At 51.2% G+C, this 10,202-nt stretch overlaps 1 protein-coding gene across 1 annotated transcript in view; it reads left to right on the top strand.

Moving 5' to 3' along the window:
* The first annotated feature begins 9,817 nt into the window (after positions 1-9,817).
* LOC147662093 (uncharacterized) overlaps positions 9,818-10,202 on the top strand; it is a 358,416-nt gene continuing 358,031 nt past the window's right edge. The window contains exon 1 of the mRNA XM_086951116.1: positions 9,818-10,068. The gene's annotated coding sequence lies outside the window, so the exon portion shown is untranslated. The remainder of the gene's footprint in view (positions 10,069-10,202) is intronic.

Here is a 10,202-nt window from a genome sequence, read left to right as displayed (position 1 = left end):
ATTATGAACATCAGAAAAACGAAAACGATAGAACAACAGAGAGGAAGAAGAAAGAATTAAAGGAGAGGGTGATGATAGCACAACTGCAAGGGGTGACTCTGGGACGAGACCAATACCGGGGAAACCATCAGATGAACGTCCCTAAAACGGCACCTCCCAAAGACCGTGCTTCAACTCCCCACATTGGACGTACAGACATTAGGGAGGACCAGTGTGCCTTCTGTAAAGGATCGGGCCACTGGAAATCTCAGTGCCCGGTTCTTTTGGAACTCACCAGAAATAGAGATCCTAGAGATTCAGCAAACAAACCAAGAAATAGGGGACCACAGCGAGGGCCCCCAAACAACGCAACTAATGATAGATCCAGTAGACCAAACACATTTGATCGACCCCGACAGAACCAATGCCAGCAATCTGACTACGATGACGTTCATGACTTTGCATAGGACTGCCTAGGGCAAGGGAGGGATCCAGTCGAGCTCCATGTTGACCAGCAAGGCCCTTATGTCACTGCTAAGGTCTTGGGTACAAAGTCACCATTCCTGGTAGACACTGGCGCAACACGTAGTGCACTATCTAAACGACTGATTCCAAGGGCACCCTTGTCTGGCTTACTAATAACATCGACAGGTTTCGATGGGACGCCCTCCACTAACCCTTTGTCCGCCCCAATCCTCTTTGACTTAGAAAACAACACCACTGACACCACGTTTTTGCTCTCCTCCAATAGCCCTGACGCAATTATGGGACTCGACTTATTGAAACACTTCCGAGCAACGATTAGATGTTCTCAAGATGGAGTCCGAGTTTTCCTTTACGACAATCCTGTTCTGCTTAGACATTGCCCCCCCAGACACATGTTTTCCATCACCGACGCTGACACTTCCCTGCTTGACACTCTGCCTCCGTATCTGTGGGCCAAAACGGATTCGGATGTAGGGCGCATGATGATTGACCCAGTGCACATCACTGTTCGACCAGATGCAACACTCCCAAAACTTCCACAATATCGGATATCGCCCGAGGGCGAGAAGGCATTGGTAGAAATCATCCAATCACTGATAGACGCAGGAGTGGTAGAGGAAGTAGTTAGCAACGTTTGCAACAGCCCAATCTTGCCCATCATTAAGAAACAGGGAGAAGGAGATGAGAAAGCATACCGCTTCATCATTGACCTTCGAGAGATCAACAAAGTGGTGGTACCCCAGTACCCTGTGGTCTCGGACATTACCACCATCCTGACTTTGATTCCCTCCACTGCCACCACCTTCACTGTCATTGACCTCAAAAACGCATTCTTTTCCATCCCCATCCACCCAGACAGCCGATATCTCTTCGGTTTCACCCTAAAAGCCCGCTCATATAGGTTCTGCCGAGCACCCCAGGGCTACACAGAAAGCCCTAGCATCTACAGCCAGGCCCTCAAGAGACAACTGGATCAAGTCCAGTTACCCGATGGAGTGGTATTAGTACAATATGTCGATGACATCCTCTTGGCAGCCGACACCACTCCACTAGCTGTCACAGCCACCATTCAACTCCTGCATTTCCTTGCAGAAAATGGCCACAAGGTCTCTAAGAAGAAGTTGCAATTCTGCCAACCCCAGGTCACTTACCTAGGCCACCTTTTGTCCAAAGACGGAAGGAAACTGACTCCTGACCGGATCCAAACCATTCTCGACACCCCCGTCCCTAAGACCCAGAAACAGGTCCGCTCCCTACTAGGCCTCACCTCCTTCTGCCGACAGTGGTTGCCCAACTTTAGCCTTGTAGTAAAACCACTGCTTTCATTGTTAGCAAAGGACATCCCTCTCCCACTCCCTTGGACCCCTGAGTGTCAGGCTTCTTTCATGCAACTACGAGATGCCCTCTGCTCGGCCCCTGTGTTGGGTACCCCCGATTACACAAAGCCCTTCTCCCTTTACACCCATGAAAGGGAGGGGTGCGCTTTATCTGTCCTGACCCAGTCCATCGGCTCAAAGCAACGACCATGCGCTTACTTCTCAGCCACTCTTGACCCTGTAGCCAGAGCCCTGCCTGCTTGCCTTCGAGCCGTAGCTGCTGCTGCGATCTCTATCCGACAGAGTGAGGGGATCGTGCTCTCGAATTCCCTCACAGTACTGGTACCCCATGCAGTTGACACCCTCCTAAACCAAACCAAAACGCAACACCTGACGAGTGCACGACTGACAGGATACGAACTGACTCTGCTCGCACCCCACATCACTCTGAAGAGATGCACCACACTGAACCCAGCAACCCTGCTGCCCTTACCAGAAAACGATCCCAATGCACACCCTGTACATGACTGTGTGACCCTCACAGACGAACAGACCAGAAGTAGGGTTGACCTCAGAGACACGGCTTTCCCCGACCCCGACGGAGAGCTGTGGGTGGACGGTTCTTGCATCAAACTCCCCGATGGCACCACTTCAGCTGCCTATGCAGTCACCACGGCTCGAACTGTAGTCGAGACAGCCCGCATAACGCAACGATCTGCCCAGGCAGCGGAACTGATTGCCCTGACACGAGCCTGTATTCTAGCAGCAGGAACCACAGCAAACATTTACACCGACAGCCAGTATGCCTTTGGGGTGGTTCACCATTTTGGGCTCCTTTGGAGGGAGAGGGGATTCTTGACCTCACACGGCACCCCCATTTTGCACGGGGATCTAGTCTCCGCCTTGATCGAAGCCGTCCTTCTCCCCAAAAAGCTTGCAGTCATCAAATGTCAGGCACACAAAAAGGTGACAGACATTATTGGACAGGGGAATGCACTAGCCGACATCACTGCCCGAACGACAGCTGAAAATAGGACGACAACACGCATGTACGTGACCAGGTCACAAGCAGAAAAATGGTCTGACGCTAGGGACACTATCAGAGACATTCAAATGGCTAGCACACAACACGAACTGACTGAATGGACACGGGTGGGATTGAAAGATGACGAAGGCTGCTGGCGGACAAAAGACACAAACAAATGGTTGTTACCTGACTCATATCTGATTCCCATACTGACTATGGCACATTCCCCTGCCCACATAGGATCAGCCCCCATGATTGAACTTGTCTCCAGAGTTTGGCACAATGATAAGATCACAGAGTCCGCCAAACGCCTGGTCCAACAATGTTTGATATGCCTGCAACACAATCCCGGGAAAGGAACTGTAGTACCCCGGGGAGGGTTCGGGGTCCCGAATCACCCATTTGAAGTCCTGCAGATGGACTACATCCAACTAGACAGATGTCAAGGCCTGAAATATGTACTTGTGGTGGTATGCGCATTTAGCAAATGGGTGGAAGCATATCCAACCCGTGACAACACTGCTATGGCCACAGCAAAAGTACTGTTAAAGGAGTTTTTCCCCCGTTACGGCCTTTGTCGAATTTTGTGGAGCGACAATGGCCCCCACTTCGTAGCCGAAGTTATCCAACTCATTTTGAAGGGGTTGGGTGTAAAACAAAAGTTCCACGCAGTCTTCCACCCCCAATCTGCTGGACTAGTTGAACGACATAACGCCACACTGAAACTAAAATTGGCCAAAATAGTAGCTACCACAGGACTGAAATGGCCAGACGCACTCCCCCTGGCGTTGCTTTCAATGCGTTCCACCCCCACCAAACACCACTTGACACCATACGAGGTTGTTTTCGGCCGGCCTATGAATGTCTGGTCTGCACCGAAACCAACTTCCATTCATGACGTCCCGGACGTCCTAATGTCTGATTACTTATGTCAGTTGACTAAAACGCTGTCTGTTATCCATCAACAGGTGCTGCATGCCATCCCTGACACTTCCAGGGGTCCCGGACACACCATTCAGCCTGGGGATTTTGTCCTGATCCGGAATTTCCAGCGTGCCAAGAGTCTGGAACCCCGGTGGACGGGCCCCTGGCAAGTCCTCATCACCACCCGAACAGCACTACGGGTGGAGGGAAAACGCAACTGGCTGCATGCACACCACTGTAAGAAGATCTCCTCGACCCTGACCTCGACTGAAAACATCGACAGCCAAGAAGAGCTCCTGAACAAGGACCGACCGTCACTAACCTGCTATCCTGATACCGACACACTTGAACTTTCAAAATTCTCTGATCCCACAGTGCCATCAAAAGAAGGGTATTTCCTGCGTCGAAAGGGGGGAGTCTCGGCTAAGTAGACCACGGACCGAGTTAAGTCTCAGAACGGTGACCTAAACACTACCAAGGGTTACCTGGAGAGAAGCAAAACAAAGTCTGTGGTTCTGCCCGCTACCGAGCCCCTTGAAAATGATGGAAGCGCCAGATAAGAAGATGATGGAAGCGCCAAATAAGAAGATGATGAAGGCAACAGGAAATACCCACCGCAGAAACCCAAAAGCAGACAGACTCCATAGCCCAAAGACTATTGCGCTCTTCATCACAATCCTCTTCTGCTTCCTCCTCATGACCACACTCTGGATTGTGGAAGAAAATGCACCTGCTCACGAAACCTTCTTGACCACTGTCCAGCCTACCACCATGAAGGAACATTATCTGATTTCGCTCTCTCCCCAACTCAGAGAGAGGCGAAAGGAATTTTGGAATAACTCCTTCGTGCAACTACTTCACCAGCACAACCTTGCCACCAATGCCACCAACTGTTGGATCTGTGGGTTGCTACCCCACGCCACTGGACACTCGATACCATTCATCCCTTCACCTTTCTCAGTTCACGGCTCCTGTCTTGCCTGGCTGATGCTTCTGCAAGAAAGCTTTAAAGACAATGCCACCTCCAGCAAAACCGTAACGCATTTCTACCACGGGGTCTGGCGGAACAGAACAAAGACACACTTCTGCCCGCAGACCAACAACAACACAGTCCACTTGGACATCCCTGCTAAAGAACAAGTTGAAATGCAAGTGTTCAATAATCCAACCAGAACCACCTTCTCCTACCTGCGAAAACGAACGGCTGCCACTCTGACTGTGGCCCTGTCAGTCATCAACGTCACCGGCCACATGTGCATGGAAGGGCTTGGGACTCAGCTGGTAGGCCACAGTGCCTGCCGGTTTTCCAGAACTCTGGACTCCATCGACCCACCTTCCTTTGTGGCATCTCCAAACACGTATTTCGTCTGCGGCACGAAGGCTTACACCTGGCTCCCCAAAGGCTGGGGGGGCACTTGTTTCATTTCCTTCATCCTTCCTCCGACTTATGTGGCACCAGCAAATCATCACAGACAAAAACGAGCCAAGGACATCGAACAAGCCGATTCAACAGGAGCGCAATTCATCGATGCTATGAAAGGACTTGTCCCCCTCTGGGGCCCGATGGCAAACAGCCGTGCCATCCGACATCTGACTCAAGCAGTTGAGACAACAATGAACATCACGGCGGGTATCCTTGCTAACAACACCGCTGAACTTCAAGCGGTCCGCTTGGTGGCCCTCCAGAACCGCCTTGTCCTGGATGTGGTTCTTGCGGATCCTGGTGGGGCATGCCGCATTATTGGGTCCAGCTGCTGTACGTACATACCGGACAACTCACCCTCAGTGTACAAGGCCATCGAACATCTTCATAGACTCTCTTCAGAAGTCCACCAAGAACAAGAAGAATGGTCGCTGGGTGGGTGGTTCTGGAGCACCGTTAAAAACTGGGGCTGGAGACTATTCACCATTATCCTGATTCCTGTGGTTGTACTATGCGGTTTATGTTTAGGAATTCAATGTCTACCACCCCTGTGTACATTATGTGTAAATTGTATTTGCCCTAAGACTGTGGACTTTGAAAACGAACGTATGAGAGCAATATATGATGCCGAGGTTAGGAATTTGATGAAAATTGACATTGAGTAAGCAAGTTGGCTAAGATATGTTGAAAAGGGAGGACTGTTAAAGATTAGACTGCAAAACGTCAACATTATCGGCGCCATCTTGCCCCTTTCCAAGCCCATTCGTGCGCGTAAGCGGCAGCCATTTTGAGCACCATGGCCTCCCTGCCCCTCGCTGATAGCCAGCGCGTCTCTCTCTCTCTCTTAACCTCGCAAGCATTCCCCCGCACGCTGACAACCCCCGCTCTCTCATGCCTTGGGTCATAAACCCCTCTTCAGCGCAGCTTCACCACGGAATCCCATCCTGTTCCCAGCGCGACACCTCCCCTCATTCCTTTCATGGCCTCAAACCCTTTTGATGCAAACCCCCTTTTCCCGTGTCCCCGTTTGTCTTCCTTGTTCCCAGGCCGCCACCTGGCCCTGCGGATACTGTTTATTACCCCGTACAGTAGGAAGCTTCCCCTCCCCATCAAAAGACCCCCGAACCGATCAAAGCCCCCACCCCATGAGATCCGATCAACCCCATGCATTCCGTGAATCGGCGGAATGCCCTGCTGTGCGACAACCATCACCTGTTGTGACCGGGGTGGGGAATCCAACTGTAAATGTATGTGGGAACGGGTCTGAAGGGGAGATTCCGAGGATGTTCTTTCAAGTACTAAAGTATTGCGAGAATGTGTTATGTGCAATAAAGGTCATAAACCCTAGTATAAGAGGCCAGGTCTCAGAGATGTGGTTAGAGCACCTCGTGACGATACTTGCTGTCTGAATTGATGTGTTCTCCTCCGGAGAGAATAAAATCCTCGTTTCCTGCCTTCCAGTCTCCAGCGCCTGCTTCTTCATTGATTAATATTGGTGGGTCATAGAGGCGATACCGCCGGGCAACATAAAAGGGTCTTTGGTTACCGGTTGTCTTTGGAACCCTTTTTAACAACACAGCCACTGTTGCTGCTAGTGTCCCGTGTTATAAGTAAGGCACACACAGCCAGTGTTGCTGCTAGTGTCCCTTGTTATAAGTGAAGCACACACAGTCAGAGTTGTTGGTAGTGTTCTGTGTTTTAAGAAAGGCACACACAGCCAGTGTTGCTGCTAGTGTCCCGTGTTATAAGTGAAGCACACACAGCCAAGGTTGCTGCTTGCGTCCTGTGCTTTAAATGAAGCACACACAGTCAGTGTTGCCGCTAGTGTCCAGTGTTATAAGTAAGGCACACACAGTCAGTGTTGCTGCTAGTGTTCTGTGTTATAAGTAAGGCACACACAGTCAGTGTTGCTGCTAGTGTCCTGTGTTTTAAGCTAAGCACACACAGCCAGGGCTGCTGCTAGTGTCCCGTGTTATAAGTAAGGCACACACAGCCAGGGTTGCTGCTAGTGTCCTGTGTTTTAAGCTAAGCACACACAGCCAGGGCTGCTGCTAGTGTCTCGTGTTATAATTGAAGCAAGCACAGCCACTGTTGCTGCTAGTATTCTCTGTATAAATAAGGCAACCACAGTCAGGGTTGCTGCTAGTGTCCCGTGTTATAAGTAAGGCACACACAGCCAGTGTTGCTGCTAGTGTCCTGTGTTTTAAGCTAAGCACACACAGCCAGGGCTGCTGCTAGTGTCTCGTGTTATAATTGAAGCAAGCACAGCCACTGTTGCTGCTAGTGTCCCGTGTTGTAAGTAAGGAACACACAGCCAGTGTTGCTGCTAGTGTCCCGTGTTATAAGTGAAGCACACACAGTCAGTGTTGCTGCTAGTGTTCTGTGTTATAAATAAGGCACACACAGCCAGTGTTGCTGCTAGTGTCCTGTGTTATAAGTAAGGCACACACAGCCAGTGTTGCTGCTAGTGTCCTGTGTTATAAGTAAGGCACACACAGCCACTGTTGCTGCTAGTGTCCCGTGTTATAAGTAAGGCACACACAGCCAGTGTTGCTGCTAGTGTCCCGTGTTATAAGTGAAGCACACACAGCCAGGGTTGCTGCTTGCGTCCTGTGTTTTAAATGAAGCACACACAGCCACTGTTGCTGCTAGTGTCCCGTGTTATAAGTAAGGCACACACAGCCAGTGTTGCTGCTAGTGTCCCTTGTTATAAGTGAAGCACACACAACCAGGGTTGCTGCTTGCGTCCTGTGTTTTAAATGAAGCACACACAGTCAGTGTTGCCGCTAGTGTCCAGTGTTATAAGTAAGGCACACACAGTCAGTGTTGCTGCTAGTGTTCTGTGTTATAGGTAAGGCACACACAGTCAGTGTTGCTGCTAGTGTCCTGTGTTTTAAGCTAAGCACACACAGCCAGGGCTGCTGCTAGTGTCCCGTGTTATAAGTAAGGCACACACAGCCAGGGTTGCTGCTAGTGTCCTGTGTTTTAAGCTAAGCACACACAGCCAGGGCTGCTGCTAGTGTCTCGTGTTATAATTGAAGCAAGCACAGCCACTGTTGCTGCTAGTATTCTCTGTATAAATAAGGCAACCACAGTCAGGGTTGCTGCTAGTGTCCCGTGTTATAAGTAAGGCACACACAGCCAGGGTTGCTGCTAGTGTCCTGTGTTTTAAGCTAAGCACACACAGCCAGGGCTGCTGCTAGTGTCTCGTGTTATAATTGAAGCAAGCACAGCCACTGTTGCTGCTAGTTTCCGGTGTTGTAAGTAAGGAACACACAGCCAGTGTTGCTGCTAGTGTCCCGTGTTATAAGTGAAGCACACACAGTCAGTGTTGCTGCTAGTGTTCTGTGTTATAAATAAGGCACACACAGCCAGTGTTGCTGCTAGTGTTCTGTGTTATAAGTAAGGCACACACAGCCAGTGTTGCTGCTAGTGTCCCGTGTTATAAGTGAAGCACACACAGTCAGTGTTGCTGCTAGTGTTCTGTGTTATAAATAAGGCACACACAGCCAGTGTTGCTGCTAGTGTTCTGTGTTATAAATAAGGCACACACAGCCAGTGTTGCTGCTAGTGTTCTGTGTTATAAATAAGGCACACACAGCCAGGGTTGCTGCTAGTGTCCCGTGTTTTAAGTAAGGCACACACAGCCAGTGTTGCTGCTAGTGTTCTGTGTTATAAATAAGGCACACACAGCCAGGGTTGCTGCTAGTGTCCCGTGTTTTAAGTAAGGCACACACAGCCAGTGTTGCTGCTAGTGTTCTGTGTTATAAATAAGGCACACACAGCCAGGGTTGCTGCTAGTGTCCCGTGTTTTAAGTAAGGCAAACACAGCCACTGTTGCTGCTAGCATTCTCTGTATAAATAAGGCAACCACATTCAGGGTTGCTGCTTGTGACCCGTGATATAAGTGAAGCAGTCCCAGCTGCTGGTGTTCTTCTGGGTCGTTGGTGAGACTCCCAGATGGAGCTATGCTTTCCTGCTATGGGTTATGTGTCATGGACGGGGAGCCGTGATGCCGCTTCTGTTCTCGTCCCGAGTTGTGAGACGCACGCACAGCCCATGCCGCTGCTGAGTTCTGACTAGGACGTCCCCGGCCGGAGCTGCTGCTCCTGTCCCGGGGTGGAGTGAGGAAGCAGCAGCGAGCGCATTACGCACTGTCTGCCGAGGCGGCGGGAGCGCCTGACCTCTAGCCGCGCAGCAGAGGAGCCACCACCTCGGAGGAGCACACTTCCTGCCGTCCCACCGGTGCACCGGCAGCAGGGACGCGCCACCGGCAGGAGGAGAGGGCGGCAGCACCGGCAGCAGGGACAGCGCCCCCGGCAGGAGGAGAGGCAGAACCGGCAGGTGGCACCGTCCCACCGGCAGGGGGAGCGGCTGAACCGGCACCAGGGGAAGCGCCAGCGCCAGGAGAGGCTGCCGCAATCAGAGCCGGGCAAAGGACGCCAGGCAGCCACCTGGCCTCCTCCCGCCCTGCCCCGGCAGCAGCATTCCGCAGCGGACAGGGCAGGGCGCGCCCTGGACGCACGGATGGATGGATAGCTAACCTTTAGGAACTTTTTCAACTTTTCCCTTTGGGCGCCCTTGCTGCTTTCTTTCTCGGAGTTTGATCTCAATTGGAATTCTCTCTGTTTGGTTTTTGTGATTTTGCTGCATTCGGGGTCTGGAATTTCGCGTTTTCTGCTCATACATTGGGAATTTGTTCTTTGGCACCACCGGACCCCAGGATTGGATGAGCCCTTTGGAGAGGTGGAAGGTAGGGCGCCGGGGTGAAGCGCTGCAGCCGCCCCTGCCTCCAGCCCCCTCCAGGGGCGATCAACTCTCCTTACGGGCACTCGGGCCATTAACGGGCACATTAAGAGGACCGCAGCCTACAATGGCCCGGGCGGCTGCGCCCCATATCTGCAACTTTTAAGGTAGGTTATCTGTTATCTTCATTTTTAATCATCTGGATATTGAATCATGACGTGATCGAAATCAATATATCTCGATAATGGAAAGTTAAAAAGAAAGATATTTGCGGTCAGAAGTTGTGTGGGACATTCTCTAG

The sequence above is a fragment of the Lissotriton vulgaris genome, unplaced genomic scaffold (genome assembly GCF_964263255.1).
Source record: "Lissotriton vulgaris unplaced genomic scaffold, aLisVul1.2 SCAFFOLD_606, whole genome shotgun sequence".
In the NCBI taxonomy this organism is placed as follows: Eukaryota; Metazoa; Chordata; class Amphibia; order Caudata; family Salamandridae; genus Lissotriton; species Lissotriton vulgaris.
Note: the sequence above shows the minus strand (reverse complement) of the source record. Positions and strands in the feature narration are given on the sequence as shown.